This window comes from Thunnus maccoyii, chromosome 7, assembly GCF_910596095.1.
Source record: "Thunnus maccoyii chromosome 7, fThuMac1.1, whole genome shotgun sequence".
NCBI lineage: Eukaryota > Metazoa > Chordata > Actinopteri > Scombriformes > Scombridae > Thunnus > Thunnus maccoyii.
This window is the reverse complement of record NC_056539.1, coordinates 4,713,007-4,728,988: the sequence shown is the minus strand read 5'-3', so window position 1 is coordinate 4,728,988 and position 15,982 is coordinate 4,713,007. Positions and strand designations below refer to the sequence as shown.

Here is a 15,982-nt window from a genome sequence, read left to right as displayed (position 1 = left end):
CCAACCTCTGGGAAAGCCCCAATTCACAGTTTAGATGTCATATAGTGCCATATCTGATATTTTAGAGAGGTAAGTTCAGATTCTCAGAACTATTGTTAAGTGGATATCACTACAGGAGAACTCAATTACTACCCAGTTAATAGTGATGCCTTTGTAATGACCTGTTATAAGACCATTGAGGAACTTCTTTTGTGCTTATCAATGCTTTTAGACAAATTATGAATGACCCACTTTTTAAAACCTGCAAATTTCACTATATTGTTGACATTTGGGCAAAATAATTTTATGTTGCAAGTGCTGATACTAGCCCAAGCCTGAATATTTCTTTTTGTAACAGAGTTAAAGATACTGTTTGTGCCGATTCATTTTGAAAGAGCAACAGCCAATGGGGAAACTCCAACGCTTGGCCGGCAAACCAATGGTGTGACTTCCTCACACACTTAATTACTCACTCACGCACGCACGCACGCACGGACAACGGTATTTGTAGGGCTGGCCCTGCTGTTGCAGTCCAGCCAAAAATACAGGCTCCTCATTGATTTCAATGAGACCACTGTGTTGGCACAGCAGGAGTGCTACTGCAGATGGCTCTGATAGTATAGTAAATCTAGTAAATCTATACTGTGTAGAGTAGTGTTGTGATCGTTCTTCTGTCTGATATACCTCTATTCACCCTACTGATAGCGGACAGCAGGGTGGATACACACATAGTTCTTTACTTTATACATTGGATGTCTGTACATATGCAGTCGGCACGCTTGTAAGGCATGCACATTCACAATGGATATGAGTTGATGAGAGAATTCGGACCCTTGCAGCTTTGTGGATGTGGACAGTATTCTTTAAACTGAGTGTGAATCAGGGTGAAGCGTGTTTGGGGATGATTTGCTGCTATAAGGGCTGATTAGGTTCCCATCTGCTAATCAACAGAGCTTTGGGAAGTTCATTGTTTCAAGTGACCCATTGTGCAAAATTTTGTGATTGTTTTTAGGGCTGCAGCTATACAAATATCTTGTTTTGTCTGACCAACAGAGAAATCACAGCAACAATTAATAGAAATGAATGAAAATATAATTTTGTTTCAGCTCTAAGTGTTTTTCAACAAATGATATGAAAAAAATACAATCAAACTTGAGTGCTTTGCCAGTACATCAATATTTGCTAATAATTTGATTGTCTAACGTGATAATATTAGCATGTCAGTATTATTATTTTTTGTAAACAGTAATATTTTATTTTATGGTTCATTTTAAAATAATCCATAATATGATTTATAATTTAATTTGAAATATTTGATAAACAATAGAATCTCTATGTGAATCACATGTTAATGAAGCAAAGTGTAAGCTGTTGTTGGCAGATCACTGAACTGATGCTTGCATTAGCTTATTGCCATCATCTGTTCAACTAATGCTTCACAGTCATTGTCTCATTCACAGCTGTGTAGCTATCGGCTGACTGAGTCAAGTCCAATCATATTCATGCAGGTATACAGCACAGCTATTATAACCGGACACTATAATACTATACTATTATGCCTAAGCTGATTGTTGCCTCCACCAACCCAACCTCCACCTTCTGTGCTATTTTTGGTATTGTTGATTTAACTATAATGTAATGATCATATATGTATACAGTGTTTCCCTCAGAATTAGAGTCTATCTGTGGTGGTAGCTGACTGGGTTACACACACACACACACACACACTCGCTAACATGCTAATATGCTAACGGGCTCAATAGCTGTCCGGAGTTGGACTTGTTTGGTTTTTACAAACTTTGTTCTTTTTTTCAAGTCTTGTTGCAATTTCCTCCCAAAATAAATTTAACGTTGCATCGACAACGGTGCACTCGAGCCCTGCATGCTTGCTAATAACTTATTTGAAGAGGTCTCCGAGATTGAGTTAACTTGAATGCATCAATGCATATTAGACTTTTAAAACAAAACTATAATGCATTTCAGCATCAAGCCTTCGTCATGGAGTCAAACAGATCTCATGAATCACCTGGTCCTTTTCTAGTGGTGTTCCACCAACAGGAATCTTCCACTTGGACATGGCGTTTTGGCCGAGACAGGATGTCGACATATACAAACTACAGCAGATGGTGTTGTCATCATAGCTGAATTAAAGAGCAACATAGTGAATACAAACAATGGTTTTGGACCACAATATTCATCAAAGCTAAATTAAAGAGCAGCATAGTCAATACAAACAATGGTTTTGGACCACAATATTCATCAAAGCTGAATTAAAGAGCAACAAGGTGAATACAAACAATGGCGATGGTTACAAAAAACAACAGGATGTTCATAAAAAAGCTGTAAAATCTGGGTCCTCATTTAGGCCTGGATGTTTAGTAGCCCGTAGTTTGTCAATCCAATCCAACCACTGAAATGATCAACCATTTCAGAGCAGAACAATCAATAAAAGCACCTATCCTGATCGACAGCCAGCCAATTACAATAACTGACTCCTTCAAGTTCCTTGGCGCACACATCAGCAATAACCTGAAATGGGACCTTAACGCTAACCATCAAATGCAAAAAGTCCAACAGAGACTCTACTTCTTGAGACAACTCGAAAAGCACAGAGTCAGGAAAGGTCTACTGGTCCAGTTTTACACAGTGATCGATTACTGTCTGGTACAGAAACACATCTAAGCACACAATAAAGAAAATGGATGGAATCATCAAAGATCATAGGTCGTAAACTCCTCACACCAGACTCCATATACACACAACATAGCAACACCATCTCATGAGCTGTCAAGATCACGGATGACCCTCTCCACCCAGCTCACCATCTGTTTCAGCATCTCCCCTCTGGCAGGAGGTACAGGTGACAAGGAGGCAGGACAGAACGCCTTAACCGGAGCTTCTTCCCCAAAGCTGTACAGTTGATGAATACACAAACGTTGGTCTAATTGTATTGTATGGTATATGGAGCTGTGTATGCCTTTTCTTTTTGCACTTATGTATTTTATGTTTGCACTGGTGGTGTATGTGATATATTGTTACTAGTGCTGATTACTAGTACCGATACTGGATTTTTGGGGCCGATACCGATATTAGGGTGTAAAAAAAGTCTATCGATATATTAGCCGATAATCTTATATATTCAGAATATATACATAAACGCACATTTTTTGCACTGTAGTTGCAATCGAATGTGGTTATCAAACACTTGTGACAAAGATATGTAATGGAGGCACATGTTACAGTTTAACAAGCTTTATTGTATAAAATGACATCAGTGCACTGAGACAGTAAACTTCCCTGGGAATTTAATAATTATAAATAACTATATAAAAAACCAAAACATGTGTGTATATATATTAAACTTGAATTAAGAAAAAGGATTAGATATACATAAAATGCTGCCTATATAACATTAAAAAATTAAGAAAATATCGGTGCATATCGGACAACATATACGCCAATATCGATATATCTGTGATAGGCCAATATCGACTGATAATTGGCTGACCAATATATCGGTTGGGCTCTCATTGTTACAGCTATTCCATCTGTACTGAGATTAATTCCACGAGCCTAGCCGTGCGGTAAGACTTAAAAAACTTCCTGTTAGTTAAGTTTCCTTTGTCAATCACCTTTTCATATGGAAGATGAGATGTGGTCAATGCCAAAGGCTTGTAATGTGGATGGGTTACTGTTATAGAAATCCACATAGTGTCTAGCCAAAGGGTAGTTTACATTCCCTGCATGAATGGCATATTTGTGTTCTGCTAGCCTGTCCTGTAGATGTCTTTTTATTTTTCCAATGTAAAAAAAAACTTTGCAACTGGGACATTCTAGCCTGTAAAAAGCAAACAAGATTTTACAGTTAATGAAATGATTAATGGTGAACTCCTTCTGAGATGTTAAATCTGTAAATATCTTGCTATATATTACATTTGTGCAGTGGTTAGAGTGGTTAGACCTGTAGGACGTCTTGGGTTTTGGACCCAACCATGGTTGTTGGGTGTTTGGTTGAAGATGACTGTGTACCAGTTTATCTTGTAGAGTAGGGCATCTCCTGAAACTGATTAATGGTGGTTCAGGGAAGATCTGACTGATTATACCATCACTCTCTGTAATACCCCAAATCCTATTTATAATCTGTTTAATGTTTTCTGCCTCTGTGCTGTGTGTTGTGACAAATACTACTCTATCTTTTGCTTGTTTGGGAGCATTTCTTTGTAGTAAAGTTTGTCTGTCCAGGTGTTTGGCTCTAGTGTATGCTTTCTGTAGGGTTGTTTATCTATATCCATGTTCCTGAAAGCATGACATAATTTCATTGGATTTGGCCTTAAACTCCTTTTTCTGGTCACCAATTCTCCACACTCGTTGGAACCATAAGCGACATTCTCTTTGAGCCACTTAGGATGAAAGCTCTTGGCATATAGTATGATGTTTGTCTCTGTTGGTTTCCTAAATATAGATGTATGCAAGGTCCCTTGATTATCTTTAAAGATTATAAGATCTAAAAAAAAAGTGTATGATCTCCTTGCTGTAATCTAGTGACAGCTTGATGTTAGAGTTAATACTGTTCAAAAAAACATGGAAAGCTTGTAGCTCTGTCTCTGACCCGGACCAAAACAGACAGACATCATCAATGTACCGTCCCCACCAGATAATGTGCTTAAGAAAACTGTTTATTTCATGGTTTCAGCAAAGTCTTCATTTACCTAGGTATAAACCTGCAGAAGAAGGACTAAAGCAAGCCCCCATAGCACACCCTTTTGTCTGTTCAAATACTTGAAAAATGAAAATGCTATTAGTCAAAGTCCATTCTGTCAGTGGCAATAAGAAATCATTGGGTGGCGGGCAATGTTGATATTGTGGCGGGCTGCCACAAATAAACAAATACATGGGAAACTCTGTGTATATGTGTGCAAATATTTACGGGGGATTAGTTTTCCAAGCAGAATCTGTGTTACTGCTTAGATTTTTTTGAGAGCTCCCTCAAAGAGCAGAGTCTTTTCTGCCAAACCTAACTGTACAATCATTTGCTATAAATGGTCAATGCCTAGACTCAAGTGTCTGACTGAAACAGAAGCATTACATTTGTTAGCAAACTGTGACGGGAGCGCTCACTTTGCTTGTTGGCGGATGGTAGCATGGGAACACCCCAATACAGCTGGTGTCCCAGTGTTTCCAGAAGGAAAAGACAAAGGGACAGTGGGCATTCCTCGGCTTCCAGGACAGGGTTGACCCGCCAACACAGGAACGCCCCACCACAGCTGCACTCTGGGTGTAGATTTTATACTGTAGCACTGGACTGCTGTCTCCAGTTGTTAGACCCAATGCAATGTTTTTTTTCAGGCATTGTGGAGAGTGACACAGAGCTTAGCCAACGGCTAACAAGCGTAAAATTTACAGGTCAGTTTGATACATTGCAGTGACATCACATAATTATAAGTAGGCAAACAGACTTTATTTTATTTTAAACATTATTTGAATGTACTGTGTGATTTAAGTACAATCAACAACAATCAATTTGCTTATCCCAAAAAACTTGTGAACAGGTAAAATGTTTTTTCTAAGGCTAATTCTCAAGTTTTTTTTTAAAAATCATGTGTGTGCATTGATAGAGATTTGAGTGGCTGGACATAATAGTTTTTCTTTGTTTAATTGGAGGTGAAACATGGTCCTGTGCCTGTGGGATTGATGAACTTAATGATTGCATTTACTCTGTCTCATAGTTATATGGTTGGAAATCTATATTCCACAGCAGGATGTTCCCGAAACTGTCGCTGTATTAGAGAGTAATGAAACTGTAATGCTGTGGAACAGAATTGAAACAGCAGCAGCATTATTTGTGTATTTATGATAAGTAAATGTTGTTTATTTGGTGATGTACTGGTTACAATACAAGTTAAAAAGCAGCCAGAAAAATTGTCATAGGGCAGCACCGTGAAGAGGCAACACTCTTGCTCATAATACAAATATATTTGTTGAAGGGAAGAGAATTTGTCACTGACTAGTTTAAACTCAAGGTTTGCCAGAAGGACTAGTCGTGTAAAATTGATGCCTTGAGTTTCCTCTGCTTCTCAAAGGAGCCTTGTGTTCAGATCAGTGAGGATGCTGCCTGTGCAGCGGAAGTGTTCACTGATAACTGAAGATATGACAACTAGCCCGTTGTTATCTGTGCACGCCTGCTACCTCCGTTCAATCTGAATGTTTTTTTTTCTTCTATGGTGCTTTTGCTGATTTAATGAGTAACTTCAATTGACTGCTGGCGAAGCTCCGCCTCCTTATCTGCTGTTGTTTCGCCTGTCAAACGTTGTGATTGAGAATGACATGTAGGCAGTTTACAGTGATAATGGTGACAGATTTACCACTCAAAATTTGTGGCAGTTTTTGAAACATGGGTCTTTGATTTAATGGAGAAATAAACAAAAGGAGGCCTCCCTTTTCTAGCAGACAACCATTGATTTTTCTGGCTGAAATGGGTTTTATCAGCTGCAGGTACTAGCTAGCTAACTGTGAGTTGGTTGAGAAGTCAGTCTCCACTTTGCTTGTTTTAAAATGATAATCGTGTCTTAAATATGCACTTACCATGTTAAAAAACTGAGGCTAAAGCTACATGCAGAATTGTTGTTATATTGTTGCAGGGTAGCTAGTCAGTCCTAACACTATTGGTCGACATTATAAATACAAACAGTATTTGAGAGGAGACGGACAGACTGAATACTGAAAACTTGTAAATGTGTTTATCTCGCATAACGAGAACTGTGTAATGAATTCCTTACACTTTGACTCGTCTTTTTTTGGATTTGGAAAGTTGATTAGACAGACACAATTAAGTTTCTCTCTAACTGCATAGAAGTAGTTACTACATTTATATTTAGCAAGAGTGGCACAACTTCTGTAGCTCTGACAGCAGACCCTGTGAAATTTGCACAGCTGATGTAACATACCAGTGAGCTAATTATGAGCACCAGATGACATAATAACAGATCACACGGATGCCATCTTTCATACTTTAGTATTATTGCATTATGGATTTCCAAAATAAACCATTTCAAAGTATCTCAGTGAGTTGGATTGAATATTTTACTAGGTAGGGTTTTATTTTCTCTGATGATGTGTCGCTTGTGTACTTCATGAGAAGGAGAAAGCAGAGGTGTGTTTAACTCCGGTTAAATGTCACGGGATCCTCGCAGCGCTCTGATGTATTGCATTATTATCAGGGATAGCCGGGGCTCTGTGTTGCATCAGAGGTTGATATGTTTATCTGTAATCCAGGGTTAAATCTAAAGGACCTATGCTGTGGTTGAGCTTGTCTGCTATGGCCTTGGATCAGCCAGTATAAAAAGAAGGCTGATCTCATCATGGATTTGTTGTGTTAACATGTACTTAGTGACATGACCAAAGATGTAGTATTGTTGTGAAGTCAAAAGCCTGCGGTCCATGAGCTCCTTTTTATATACAAAGGAGCAGTGATATTGTCTGTTGGAAGGTGTGATGCTACAGTTGTGTTATTGTGTCTCTCATGGACAAAACTGACTGTTTAAAAAAGAATGAGAGATGTGTGTGGCAGCTTCATAACTTGCCTAATGCAAAGCCAGTCAGCAAGACAGAAGCTAATTGTTATATTAATCTGTAAAGTGTAATATGAATGCAATTTTATGAATTCTCATACTGAATATTAAACTAAAGCTGAATGTTGTTGCATGCTGCTGGTGTAGCACTCACTTTTTATTTGAAACTCAAACAACTGTGTGAACAAAGCAAAAAAAATTAAATAATTGATCTATAATCACCTGCAAAATTCTCAATGGAGTCTTATCATCACTGCAAGGTTCCCATGCAACCAACGGAGCACACAGCCATAAAATAGTCTGGCACACAACCCCCCATGTTTTTACACTTATAAATAAAGATGTAACGTGTTAATTAGTGAGCTTTTGAGCTGCTGGTAGGTGGATTTTATTTTCTTTAGACAGAGCCAGGCTGTCTGTTTCTGTTTCCAGTCTTTGTGCTAAGCTAACTGGCTTCTGGATGTAGCCTCATATTTACCGTACAGACTGGAGAGTGGAATCAGTCTTATCTACGCGGTGTTCCCAGATCTCAGTAATTACTCTGGTGAGCACAACGTTATCATAACTAACAGAAATGATGGCCAAAGCCACGGTTTCAATAAACTGGACTTATGCTTTAAAGAGCAGTATCAAGAAACAACAAAGCTGCATAATGAAAAAGACTAACAGCAGAACAAATCCAGCTGTATTGGTGACTTTTCTTGGTGTATTTCTGGACTCCCACCAAACATGTTGGAACGACTTGCGCAAACCTGAGGGCTTATACTCGTTCACACGTTTTTGGGCCAGATGGAACATGTGCAAATAATTGAAAAAGTTTGTAACTAAAGTACAGTCAATAATACAAACATAAGGACGTCCTACCTAAGCAATCAGTGTATTGGGTTAGTGTATCAGCCCAATTGTACTGACTGTGAATGTGAAGGTGCTTTGTATTACAAATATCTCTCAGACTGGTCAGTTTTTGATGTTATCAAGGCATTTTAAATGGATCAGTATGGGCTCAGGCTATTAAACGTGGAACTCAAACCATTTCAGATCCTCTCTGAATTGTAAAATATTTTGCTCTGGGTACAACAGCTTTTGAGAATCAAGAGCCTGACTGATACGAGGCTTGAGCTCCATGTCAACCTGTTGTTACACACACCCTTGGTTCCCCTCATCTACCAATCCACCCCCTTGACTTGTACTCATTGTTGATATTGTTCCAATGCTAACATACTTACATGTCTGGCTGGTGTGCCAGTTCTCTAATCTCAATAAGTCAAAGTAAAGTACCAAGCTGAGGTTTTTTCCCATGTTGACTTTATTTATTTACTCCTGGAGTCCACTTCAAGTTAACCCAGTTAGTAACTGAGTATTCCTAAAAAAAAAAAATAAAAAAAAAAGAAAAGGAAAAAAAGTACAGTGCATTCTATGAAGCAGGATTAGGGAGTAGGTTGTTCATATTAGTCTTCAGTGATCATCATCAGGTCATTAGTATAGATCCTTTGTCGACCATGAATGTACAAAATGCCAGTTAGCTGCTGAGATATTTCCGTCTGTTTTCCCGAGGGCCATGTCACTGCTACGGCTAAAAGCACAGGTGTTTCATATTTTATGTTCAATGGAAGAAATAACTATCTTTAAAGCTTTGTGGAGCTTACAAACCTCATTCCTGCCATGCCAGGGCCGTGTCCTCCAGCAAACCCTCAGCAACCTTCAGCACTTCTGCGTTCCTCTAGCCACACCCAGACTACTCCTGCCTTATTTTTGGTAACATTATCTCTCCCTTTGCTCTGCAGCCTCTGCCACAGCCTCACCAGCACTGAGTGAGGCAGGAGAAGGGAAAGACAGGAATAGAGGGAAAGGATGAGTAAAGGAAAGAGGAGCAAAAGGAATCAAGGTCAGGGAAAATAGGAAAGAAAGCAATGAGGCAGGAGAAGGAAGCCTGGAAGAGAGTTCTTCATGTTCAGTTATTTCTAGTGCACTTCACAGTATTATGCAATCCAACACACTTAGCACTGCCTCAGTCTGCACCCTTAATAATTTCCACAGAGTTTAACAGTCTGAACGAAAATGGAACAATATAGGCTTCTCAGAGGTGGTGTAGATTGCATTGCTTTACATTACACAGGTTTTGCTTTCATGATGGCCACTGGTTGTAAATGTCAGCAGTGAACGCGCTCTAATGATGGGTTGTTGTCTCCCTGTCCTCACACTGAAGAGGTGAACCATTGTTCAGACTTCTGAATGAGTGTCAGTCACATGGTCTGACCATTCAGTCCCCGTGTACTGCTGGCTAAAGCTTTGGGCTTTCTCTCTTTCAGGTCATTAGGATTAGGCAGGAATTCTGATGAATTTTACCAGTATAGGTACAGTATTTGACAGATAATTGAAACCTTCTTTCATTGTTACACAGGCAAGATGGTGCTGAGTGCCACCAGTAAGTGACATATGTCTTGAAAAATGCCTGGTCTTCTGATTGGTCTTCTGAACAAACACAATTATACTCAGTACTTGTTTCCAAAATGCATTGTGTGAATTGTTAAGGCATGACAAACATGCATTTCCTTCCTCGTAAAACCATGAATGAAAAAAAAAAGAAGAAAAGATATTCTTTTGAAGAGCATTATTTACATATGTGTTTGCTAGCTAGCACTCTGCGTCCTCCTCGCCTTTTATCATCAATGGAATCGTGTGAAAAGCAGGAATGTGTATCACATTGTACGCATTAGGGCTGCATGTAGCAATTGTTTTCATTACTGATTCATCCACCAAATTTTTTCTCAATTATTCATTCGGTCTATAAAATATCAAAAAATAGTGAGGAATTATCTTCCCAAACCTAAGATGATGCCACCACACTGCTTGTTTTCACATCAGACAAAGAATAGAGAGTTAGAGAATGTTCAGCATGTGTGCTTGAAAAGTGACTTTAAGGCAAAAATGCCAATTAATAATCGAAATATTCACCAATAACTTTCTGCTGATTGACTAATCAACTAATGTTTCACCTCTAGTGCACATACGTGAGCATCCTCATGCTTGTGCAAGTTGAGCCAAAGGTTTATCCAAAACAGAGACCTGCTCATCAAAACATAGCACCACTAGAGGTCAAAAAAAATCTCAAAGGTACCTGTAATATAGACATTTTCCTGCAACATTTGTGCTGTGTAAAGAATATACTACATTTGAAAGAAAACACAGACTTATATTTTGTATCAGTATTTAATATCTTTCCTAATCTATCTGTTCATGTCATAAAAATGTAGGCAAAGCTCTTCCTAAGTACAGTATTAACAGTATGTAGTGTTCAGTAGCTTAAAGTTCTGTGATAATTTATGCATTTGCATTTAAATGGCATATAAAAATAAATATCTAAACACTGTTTAAAGTTGTGTTTATGGGTTTAATGGGGCTTATTACTATAACAATCTCAGTTGCGTTTGGGAGTCTGTGACAAATGGTTTATGTTTTGCTTGATCTCTTCACAGATATTGTACATATACTGAGCATAGAAACTCTGAAATGTACTGTGTGTTTAGATAAAATTTATGTAAATGAGCTTTTAGAACTCTTTTTTTTTTACATGATATAATTTTGATCCAATTTAAAATCCTCTTACTGAGTCCTCTGCCTCTTGTCATTGCAGGTTCTGAGCCCATGGTACAAGGCCGTCACTGAACGTACTGGTGGTGCATACAGACTTACTACTGTGGTGAGTGACTTACAGCCAGGTTGGGCTGTAAAATGTTTCTACCTCCCTTTAGCGTCATATCTCACCAGCAGTTTGTTTTCTGAACCTGGACATGAAAATGTGAAGTAGGCACAACTCTCAAAAGACGACGCAACTTGTTCTAATGTTCTCTAATTAACGGCCTCTGATGGAACCGTCATTTGTTCCCAGTTGATATCGGTTCTAGTTGAAGTTTTACTAGAGAAACTTTAGTAGGTGGTGTTGCCATTAAATTTGTCTTTAATTGCGTTAGCATGTCAATGGCTTTTATTCCATGTTATTTGTGAGTGGGTTGTTTGCTTGAGTTACTGAGCGGTTGCTGATAACAGGACTTAATAAATGATAGCTCTCAGATTGTCATGTATTCCAGATGGAGGAATTCAACACAGATATGAGTTCATTGTACAGGAGGGTCGTGTTGCAGGATGAAGATGAAATGTAAAGGGGTTTGACACAAGATCTTCAACACTTATACAATCTAATGTAGTTCAGTGCATTTCAGCTCTGACGTTTGACAAGGATCAATACAAAAACACATTGTTGATTAAGTTGACTGGTAGTCTCTATCATGCGCCAGTGGTGTGCCACTGCTTCCCTACATTGAAACCACATTTCCCGTAAACACTGTTGCTTCCTGTTCTACTCCCCCTCCCCAGTGTTTTATATTTTTCTGAGGAGAAGAAACAGTCTTTTCACCATCAGCAACGGCCAGAAATGTTGTAAGCTTTAGTTGCATTTCCATCAGATGTGTTGTACTGGTTTTTTCTTGCTAACTCCACCTAGCAAAGGCAGGAGAGGACCCATAGAGACTGTCAGTCTGCTGGGTGATGGTCATGTTTGTTTTCATCGGGATACTCAAGGACTTTCTGTCTGACTTACTGACATTGTTCATTTGGTTTTCTGGCTGAACCGAGATGTGTTGTGACAGCTACGCTACTGCTCTCACCCGTTTTGGCAACTAGCTGTGTTAATGTCAGGTCAGGCTGATTGCACGGCTTTGTTTTCTTCACTGCAGAGCCCTCAGCTCTGTTTGTTTATTTCATTCATGATGCTGTAAGTCAGCACTGTAGTTCTTAGTCATCCAGTGTATGTGTGTTTATTTACCCAAAAAGCCTATAAGCTCTGGCGCATGGTTCTCATTTTCAGACCAGTCAGCACCAGAAACCAAGAATTTGGCCAGAAACACTATTGTGTGCTACTTGCAAGCAGCTCATAACTATGAAGATGATTTAAAGGCGCTGTGTCAGTTAGGTGCCGTTCTCATTAGGAAGAAATAGTACAAAAATAACAATCAAATAGTCTCATAGAAAAAGCCTTTTACACTGCAAGCTTCTCTTTTCTTTTTCGCATCAAGATCAAGATTTTTTGCACCAACCCTTGTCATTTAATATTGAAAAGGTAAATTGGCACTAGCTGATGATGGGCTCTAAATGTTGTACTTTTTCAAAATAAAGTACAATACTTTACAGGGAGGATTTTACAATATTTTAAAAGAAAACTGGCTGAGATTTGGTTTCAAACAGTGAGATCTGTAAAAATGTGAGGGTGATTTTATGACGCAGTTCAATGTAATAATAACTAGTCAAATTTATGTAACGTCATTTTGCATATAGCACATGATTACAGTATATATTCATTGAAATAATTAGTTACTGTAATCTTCATGTGTAACAGACACTGAGGAGGAGCGTATTGGTTTCATAAATGTGTTATTTAGTGTGTTTTGTGCCAAGGAAGCCACATAGCTCAGCTTGCTTTGGATTAGCTTTATACTGAGCAATTACCGACTTTGAAAGAGAGTTGGTAGGACAGGAGTCAAAGACAAACAACACACCCCATTTGTTTGTGCCCTGCAGAATCCTTTCAGCCTCAACTTTGTCTTAAATTTCCCTCTGACTCCTTGTGTTGTTTCACACTGGTGAAATGTTTTCCATGAGCCCAGGAGCAACACAAACAATTGTATGATAATGACAGAATAGCATTCCAGAGCCTTGATTTTTTTCCTGTGTTAGTTTATAGTGAAAGGCTACAGGGTGTCCGATCTAGACTGAGCTGTGCAAAGTGTTTTGGGAAACATCTGATTGTAGTATTGTTTTTTTTTGTTTTTTTTTTCATTTTTTATTGATGCAGTCTTGAGGAAAACTGTGCTGCTCCCACAAGGCTGTCATATGCAACAAAAGGAGAAAGAGGTCTTTTGTTTTAAAATGATTCAACCCACGGTATTGATTCAGTGGAGCAGTTTGCCTAGAAACGAGCCTGTATGCTACGGCTTTTCTAGAACGTACCGTCATTCTCCAAATACACCACAAATATGTCAGACATGTTTCCTCCAATGTGTCTTCAAGAAAGACTGAAATTCCACAACCCTGGTTAACCTTGATGCTCAAAACCTTTTTAGTGTGAGAGAGAAGAAGAAGAGGAAGAGAGAGGAGAGGAGTTAGTTCATGGTTAAACACACAAAAGGCCTTGGTGATATCGACGGTGATATTAGAGGTGCTACTGTTCTATTTCCATTTGTCCGATCTCTGGCAGAGACACAGACTTCATCACTTTGGAGCTTAGATATCACAATAACAATGATAATTTATGTTAAATGAAATAAAATATGATGGCATCTGGGCGACACATTCACCCACTACTGCATCAGACCAGGGTTTACTTGGCAGCAGGTTGTTAGAGCTGTCAGTGACTCCTCAAAGTCATCATGACTGAGTTGATTGAAGTAATTCCAATAGATTTAAATATAAATGCTACTGCGTGTGTAGTACAAATAGTGCACCACTAACTCACTGACTTCTGTGCATTTCTTTCTTATCCTTTCAGTCGGGTCTACAAATGCCACATGGTACAGTAGAGACAATCTGCATGATGCATGAGGAATCAATTTCACAGACAATAAATCAGCAATTATTTGGATAATCGATTAATCGTTTGTCATTTTTTTCACGTAGAAATGTCAAACATCCTCAGCTCGCAGCTTCTCCAATGTGAGGATTCGCTGCCTTTACTTGTCTTATATTGTAGTACGTTCACAGAATCTTTGGGTATTGGACTGTGGAAACCATTATTTATTGATGACGTTTATTGACCAAAACAATGACCAAACGATTAATCAACTAATTGAGAATAATTTGGCAGATTCAGTCAGCTCTGAAGAAATAAAAAATACTCTTCATCACTCATGTGACTGGCAGGAATCATTTACTTTTCATTCATTTTTAACTGCAGTTTGACAGCAGAACATTAGTTGTGACAATGATAAAGGAGGTACATGAAGTTTTGCAGTCAAGTAAATGATTTAATCACTTAAAACACTTGGAAATAACAAAGTGATCCTGAAACAGGTTGAGTTTATAAAGTCAGCAAGGCTACTCTCTCCTCCACCTGATGGCTCACTTAACATCCTGTGTATGAGACGCAAAAGGTGGATGCTATTAACTGTTTTCAAAGTAATCCGTATTTGTGTGTATAAAAGTATCTATGGCGCACAAGCAGGTCATTGGGTGCTTGCACAAGTAACAGAGTTAACACACACTCCAGCCTTACTCACGCCTACCCATGGTAGCTTCCTAATATCCCCTGCTGTCAATAAATAGGCTCATCCCGTTTGTCTGTCGCACTACCTCCGCTTCTTCAGTCTGTTACTAGAAATACATGCTCTCCTGGTTCTTAGGTAAGGATATGTGGATTAACGGCTTACTACAACGAAACCACTCAAAACAACAGAAAGACTTTAATCTGTGATGTGTAAAGCCCGTAGAAACTCTGTACAGATTAAAGTTAGTTGCATCTGTCGGGTGTGATGAGATGCTGTACTAATATATGAAATCTATTTTAATTTTTTCCAGATTTCATTTGATTTTTTTTCCCAAATTCTGTTTTCTTTTTTAATTTTTCTGAATCTGAATTCTGTGTTTTATGATTTAAGCACATTTCATCGGAAAAAGTATCTAATCATGTGGTGGATGAATAAAATAAGTATTCAAAATGTAATAATACATTGAATGAATTGAATATATATCAGTGAATTTGTAATAATGCAACACAACATTGCACTATTTTGTAATCAAAGAAAATGCGTCAATACACAGTACACTCAGACATTAGCATGAATAAGCACTATGGCCTGAAGTAACCTTTCACATTTTATGAGTGTGCACCATAAAAAAATAATAATCACAAAATATCATTGGTAAAACGAAGCTCATAGTGAAGGGATTTTAACAGCCATTTACCCATCCTCCCAAAGTCAGGGTGACGCCACAACCCCGTAGTGTTAGTAGGGATTCAGGGTGGCTCAACAGGGCGGTGTGCGGTCGATGCAATATTATTTATGCGTTTTTTTTTTTTGTTTTGTTTTTGTTTTTTATGAAAATCGAGGTATGTTAGTCTGATTATTTGTCACCTGAATGGAGCAGCTGATGAACACATAATCACTTTAAATTGTGTTGTGACAGGAAACAATGTTTTCTCCGTTATGAGGGTTGGGTGCCAGGTTAGCTTGTTAGCCTGGATGCTAGTTGTGGGAGGCATGCATAAGACTCATGAGAGCCCCATGAGTGAGAACTCAGCGCGAAAGATGCTCCAGAGGAGCCGCCGAACATTCAATATACCCACGTTGAAGTGTTTGATGATAGAAACTCGTTGCACCCTTGATCTTGTGTCTGACAATGGAAACACTGACGCTGCGGTTGACAATAGAAAAGTTGCACTTTGA

At 38.6% G+C, this 15,982-nt stretch overlaps 1 protein-coding gene across 2 annotated transcripts in view; it reads left to right on the top strand.

Moving 5' to 3' along the window:
- tbl1xr1a (tbl1x receptor 1a) overlaps nt 1-15,982 on the top strand; it is a 52,506-nt gene that overhangs the window by 11,173 nt on the left and 25,351 nt on the right. The window contains exons 2-3 of one of the 2 annotated variants that reach the window (XM_042416011.1): nt 9,332-9,432; nt 11,182-11,247. The gene's annotated coding sequence lies outside the window, so the exon portion shown is untranslated. The remainder of the gene's footprint in view (nt 1-9,331; nt 9,433-11,181; nt 11,248-15,982) is intronic. The other variant, XM_042416010.1, reaches the window with a different exon arrangement.